The following is a 7,223-nucleotide window of genomic DNA, read 5'->3' as shown; positions in this document are numbered from 1 at the left end:
AATACCATTTGGGGAAAGGTATGGAATCCACATTTGACTTCGAAGCAACTCGAATACCACAAACCAAAACAAAAACAAAGGATTGGCTTGCAGAATAAGCCGGAACAAACATATGATAGAGATTTCGTCCGAAGTTTTCGTGGTGGGGCCTACACGGGCTCGATCATACAACACCATCATGTACAAGGCAGTGCACATGACATATGAAGCGTCCCTGAGTCGGCATAGCCAATGACTCTTTAAGACACAACAAGACCACTGTGAAACCAACCGTGAATAGGCGGACCACTAGACGTCGAACCCCAATTTCGTATCATACATCTGTCAGAAAGATATCCTAAGAGCTACTTGAATTCCCACTTATAAACTCCCAAAATTTTCCGGCTATGCAATCAGGCGCTGGGGATATAGGGGAAGCATAATATCTCACCCAAACTAACAAATCCTACATCCAGCTGTATCCATCCTTCAACACATAACCAAGAAACCTTCAGAAATCATCTACCTCAACCTTCGAAAAGCAACCGTTATACGAGTTATGGCAATACTCCCGAACTCCTGCCCCAGTACTGGGTGGCGTCGAGGTTATCTCACCAACAACTGTATAAAAGAGATTTTTTATGTCGGTGAAACTGAACTCAGGTATTCCAGAACTGCAACGATAAAATTGTGACGACAACACCTCGGAGCTCAACTCCCCAGGACACTGCCACAACCCCTAAATGACAGGAGGCACCAAGAACAATGTTCTCATCACAAAACCATCAGAACGATTCCAAGATACTCGCGTGATCCTAAATTTTTTTAGTGAAATTTGAGAAGAGAAGAGTCAAAACTCTACGTCAAGATGCCTCACCAGAGCGATGAAGGGACTGAGGAGTAAAAAGAAGTCCTAACTCTCCGATATATATAATTCCTAAATGACTCAAAACATTTTTAGACTCAATAACACCAGCGATTCGATCAAGCAGGGGGCTCCTAAGGTCGGGGAAGGCTCTGATTACCAACTTGTAATGCCCTCGATGCGGCTATATCTCCCACGTTTCGAAGCACGACTTAGAGGCATAACCGCATTGAAGGCAATGTTGCAAGTGAGGTAATCTTCACAAACAACCCATGTAATACAATAGGGGAAAAGATACATAGTTGGCTTACAATCGCCACTTCACACAAATACATGAATACATCATTACAACATCCAAATACAATCAAGGTCCGACTACGGAACCAAAATAAAAGAAGAACCCCAAATGCGACAAGGTCCCCGATCGACCCCAACTGGGCTCCACTATTGATCAACTAGAACGAAACAACACAAAGGACAAGATCTTCATCGAGCTCCTCCTTGAGCTTGGTTGCGTCATCTGCACGGTATCCTCGGCACCTGCAAGCTGGTTTTGGAAGTATCTGTGAGTCACGGGGACTCAGCAATCTCACACCCTCGCGATCAAGACTATTTAAGCTTATAGGAAGGGTAAAAGGTATGAGGTGGAGCTGCAGCAAGCGACTAGCATATATGGTGGCTAACATACGCAAATGAGAGCGAGAAGAGAGAGCAACGGCATGGTCGAACAACTATGATCAAGAAGTGATCCTAGAACAACCTACGTCAAACATTACTCCAACACCGTGTTCACTTCCCGGACTCCGCCGAGAAGAGATCATCACGGTTACACACACGGTTGATGTATTTTAATTAAGATCAACTTCAGGTTTTCTACAACCGGACATTAACAAATTCCCATCTGCCCATAACCGCGGGCACGGCTTTCAAAAGTTCAAAATCCCTGCAGGGGTGTCCCAACTTAGCCCATCACAAGCTCTCACGGTCAACGAAGGATATTCCTTCTCCCAAGACAATCCGATCAGGGTCGGCATCCAGGTTACAAGACATCCTCGACAATGGTAAAACAAGTCCAGCAACACCGCCCGAATGTGCCGACAAATCCCGATAGGAGCTGCACATATCTCGTTCTCAGGGCACACTCAGATGAGACATCCTACGAGTAAAACCAACCCTCAAGTTGCCCCGAGGTGGCCCCGCAGTCTACTCGGTCGGACCAACACTCAGAGGAGCACTGGCCCCGGGGGGGGGGGGGGGGGGGGTTAAATAAAGATGACCCTTGAGTCTGCAGAACCCAAGGGAAAGAAAAGGCTAGGTGGCGAATGGTAAAACCAATGTTGGGCATTGCTGGAGGAGTTTTATTCAAGGTGAACTGTCAAGGGGTTCCCATTATAACCCAACCGCGTAAGGAACGCAAAATCCGGGAACATAGCACCGATATGACAGAAACTAGGGTGGCAAGAGTGGAACAAAACACCAGGCATAAGGCCGAGCCTTCCACCCTTTACCAAGTATATAGATGCATTAATTAGATAAAAGATATTGTGATATCCCAACAAGTAAAGATGTTTCAACAAGGAACAACATCTCCATGTTCCAACAAGGAACAAACTTCAATCTTCACCTGCAACTAACAATGCTATAAGAGGGGCTGAGCAAAGCGGTAACATAGCCAAACAACGGTTTGCTAGGACAAGGTGGGTTAGAGGCTTGGTTCAACAATATGGGAGGCATGATAAGCAAGTGGTAGGTATCGCAGCATAGGCATAGCAAAAGAGCGAGCATCTAGCAAGCAAAGATAGAAGTGATTTCGAGGGTATGGTCATCTTGCCTGAAATCCCGCAAGGAAGAAGAACGAGTCCATGAAGAAGACAAACGGACGTAGTCGAACGGTTCCTCACAAACGCGACGTTATCGGAACCAACCCGAAGAAGCAACACCGGAAAGAAGCACAACATAGTAAACAACCATCACATAATCATGGCATGATGCACAATCAAGTATGATGCATGTCCGGATTAATGAGGCATGGCATGGCAAAGTGCACAAGCAATCCTACAAATTAAGTGGAGCTCAATATGCAACGAGTTGCATATTGACGGAACACCACATCAATTATTTAGTTCACTCCCAGTTAGGTACTCAACAATATTAAAGGATGGTTAACATGGCAAGAGGTGAAACATGAGTGAAAACATAGTTAGGCATTTTAAATGAGGCCGGAAACATCAAACAACAATTCCGGTATATCCTCATGTGCATTAGCAATTTAAAGCAAACAACAATTTTAAACATCTTAATGTTGTTAACATGATGCGGATGACATGTTCAAGTTTATGCAATTTTAAGAAAATGTTGACATGATAAGATATAAGGCATTTGTCATCGTGGCGAAAACGAAGGGGGTGCCACGGTAACAATTCCGAAAATGATGCCTCGACAACATAACGGTTCTGGTAGCTCATGGAGATATCGGTGCAAAGGAAGTGTGACGGGAGCGTGCAAAAGATGGTGGGGTGATTCCGGTTACCGAGTTCCCACGGGTCGATGACGGTGACAAGGCAAAAGGGGGGCAACATGCACCGACAATTCAAGCACGGAGCAAGCATGAGCATCTCATACATCACACATGCTTTCATTCACGGGCGGTCGTCTCGAGGTTATACCTTCGAAGCGTGCGTTATCGAAGCGGTTCGAGTTCGATGCGGTGTAGGGGAAGTAGACGTTTTCGGGACATTCATAGTGGAAGTAGTCGTTCTCGCATGCTCTAGGGTCGACGGTAGAGGTTCTCGCGATCTCGGCGATGATAGTGGTACATGTTTATCGTTGCGCGAGTTTCCGTAGATGTTCGGGGTCACGGCGAGGAACTTGATGCATCGTTGAACTTGGCGTCCGATGAATCCTGCGTAGTCGTACACGAGTCATAGTCGAACTTGACGGTTCTGTTACACGGTTCTTCAGAGACGGTAGTTGTTCTCGGTTCGTAGACGAACTTGATGGATCCGAGGGCTCCGGCCATAGGGGTACTTGACGCAACGCCAAGTAGTCGTACGTTTTAAAGAGGAACTTGGTGTCCGAAGGTGTACTTGGCGGACAACGGTCGTCGTGGAAGTAGTGGTACTTAGGCGTTTCGGTCAGCACTCGTTCGGGCATCCAAGGTCTTCGGCGCTACGGTAGTCGAACTTGACGTTTCCAAGGGGCTCCGGGTGTCGGGGTACTCGGCGACTCCGCGTGGTCTCTGAAAAACTTGAAGGACCGATTGCTCCGAGTCCTCGGTCCTCATGCTGCTTGCCGAAAACCCAAGAACAAGAGGCCTTGGCGAGATCCAAAACAACACCAAAAAGGCCTCGGTTGATACCGTTCAAAAGGACACGATGAACTGGTCGCCTCCGACGGCGGCAGGTTTCACAGATGGGGTGCTCGCAGGAGTGGTAGAAGCATGGGGCAAGGGCAACAGGAGGTTGCTGGCTGGCGCGGGCTCACCGGAGCATCCGGTGCTCGCGGTGGCAAGGCGAAGCAGGGCTGAGCAGCAGCAGGAGTAGAGGCGGAGGCGAGCTCGCGCAAAGGAGGCGGCATCCGTCGACCCACGCCCTGGCGGCTCGATGTAGGGGCGCGGGGGCGCTTGAGGTAGTGCCAGAACCTGCGGGTGGCGACGCGAGAGGACCCGGGCGGAGGAGACCCGAGGCGGCGGGGCGCTCCAGTGGGGTAGGCAGGACGGCGGCGGCGGCCATGGGAGGTGGAGCTCGCGGCAGGAGGGAGGCCCTACAGCGACGCGGGAACGGCGGCACTTGGACTCGTCGGATCCAGTGCGAGGAGGACAGGAGCGGGCGGCCGGCGTGGTGCTCCTGGACGAGCAGCTCGGGCACGAGGCTAGGAGGAGAACCAGGGGGCGACAAGGTCGCCTGCAGGTGACCAGAGGCTGGCCGGGGTGGCCGCTGGCGGCATCGGCGGGGGAAGATGGAAGGTCGAGGAGAGGGGATCCTCTGGCGGAACGGGGGAGATTGTGAGGGAGAGACGCGGGGATCGAGCACAACAACAGGGGATCGGGCGCGGGGTTCTGGCGCTGCCCCTCTCTCTATGCGTGTGTGGCGGCGCCAGGAGGAAGGAGGGGATCGAGAGGGAAAGAGGCTGAGCGAGGTTAGGGTTGTAGAGGCGGCTGGGCCTAGGAGGCCGCGGGAGGCCTTGGGCCGAGAGGAGCAAATGGCCAGGGAGGTGGGCTCTCTCTTCTCTCTCTCTGACTCTAAAGAAAAAAAACAAAACAGAGATAAGAAAGAAAAGAAAGGGAGGTTAGGGGAAGAAGTTGGACACGCGGATAATTTTCCCGGACTCGAAAAAATGTGAGGAATTTAAATAAAATGGCAAGAGGATTTTTGGAGAACAAAAGATTCGCACATGTTGAATTTAATTCAACATGTTTGAATTTTGAAACCCATTCGAAAGGACTCTAAATGGGCTGAGATTTTTTTTGAGGAGCCTCGATAAAAGAGATGAGAAATATTGGCAAGGTTTGAAGGTCAAATTCGAAGAGGAATAGACATGGAAAATATTTTGCACGTGTGTTATGGGTGATTCCGAAGATGGAATATTTAATATAGCTCCATAATATCGGGAGGATATGTTATAAAGAGAATCACCATGTGAATTCCCTCGATTTAAATGGATCAAAGATCCATGCCACTTATTTAGTTGAGTTAAGAAAAGAAATGACATGATGGCATGATGACATGATGTAATGCACATGATGCAATGATGAATGAAATGAACCAAACAAATCACACGATGAATCCCGGAAACCCTGGAAGGCATCTGAAGCTCCGGTCTTGGGGCGTGATAAGCGTCAACCTATATCAGTACGGGGATAACTGGGTATGTGGTTTGCTTCATGATTCATACAAATTCATTCTTCATGCTAGCTTGAGCCCTTAACTAATACTTTGTTCCTCTCTTTTAGGAGCGGCACAACAAGATGGATGTGCCAGAGCTATTCGACCTCTATGCCATGGCTCATAGTGCCCCGTATAAGAAGGCCAAGGCATTCTCTGAGTCTGATATCGATGATCCAAAGAACTTCACCAACCACGCCTCCCACAACAAGCTCATGAGGTACAAAGACGAGGGGAAGGCGAGGAAAGGGCCGGACTTTAACCCGAGCCAGCCTATTGATCCAGAGCTGGTGATGATATCTGGTGGCGGGAGGAACCATGGCTTGTTAGCCATTGGGGATGGACTGATACGTTGTACTAGCACTCTCCCGCGGATCAAGAGGCGCCAGACGAGCTCCGATCTTGAGATAAGGCCTCTTCCACGGCCAATGGATCTCGAAATCAAGGTTAGTTATACAGAATCAGATACCTTTCCTCCATTACATTATGTGTGCGGATGTCGATGATTACAATGCTAAAGAGGAGTGGTGTTGCAGGCTGCTATTGAGGAAGAGAGAGCAAAGACCCAGGAGCTTCTGGCGGAGGAAAGGAGGCAGGCGGTGGAGAAGGATAGGGAGACTGAGAAGAGGACGGCTAGGCTTTTGGAGGAGGAGAGGAACCAGAACGACTTGGCTAACCGGGCCATATACGAGCTCTTCGCAGTAAGTTTCTTCTGCATATTAGCTAAATCATGCACGCAATGTTCCTTTCATTATAACTAATATGACTGACTCGTCAAAACCAAATGTGCAGTCCATGTGCGAGAAGAACGGTCAGACCCCTCCGCCGATGCCAGTCATTGCTCCGGCGGACACGGTGAGTTTCATTTGAATGGACATTACTTATTAGTCTTCACATTTGAGTTGTATCATGCTAACAGGACATTGCAAATGATCTTTAATTTGGTGCAGCATAACTCCCGACAAGCATCGACGTCTGCCATTGGCGCGAGCAAGAACCCCGATCCCCCTCCGTCTGCCACTACCGCGAGCAAGAACCCCGATCCTTCACCTACGGGTTGACGGTAAGTTTTGCCTAGTGCTTTGCTTAATTAGCTCAAAACTGACCTATTTAACCTAGGATAGCTTTAAAATGACCTATAGTTAGCATTTGTTTTCCTCCAAAATGACTTAATATGCTTAGCTAGCTCAAAAATTGACCTATTTAACCTAAGATAGCTCTAAAATGACCTATACTTAGCATTTTTTCCTCCAAATGACTTAATATGCTTAGCTAGCTCTAGAATGACATAATATGCTTACGAAATGACATATTTTAGTTCTGAAATGACTTCATATGCTTAGCTAGCTCCAAAATGACATAATAAACTTATTAGTTCCAAAATGACCTTACTTAGCATTTTTACACCAAAATGACTTAGTATGCTTAGCTGGCTCAAAAATGACATAATAACCATACTTAGCTCCAAAATGACCTATTTTACAGATATAAGTTGC

This window comes from Triticum aestivum, chromosome 6A (assembly GCF_018294505.1).
Source record: "Triticum aestivum cultivar Chinese Spring chromosome 6A, IWGSC CS RefSeq v2.1, whole genome shotgun sequence".
Taxonomy (NCBI): domain Eukaryota; kingdom Viridiplantae; phylum Streptophyta; class Magnoliopsida; order Poales; family Poaceae; genus Triticum; species Triticum aestivum.
The sequence above is the reverse complement of the archived record's forward strand: the minus strand, read 5'-3'. Positions refer to the sequence as shown.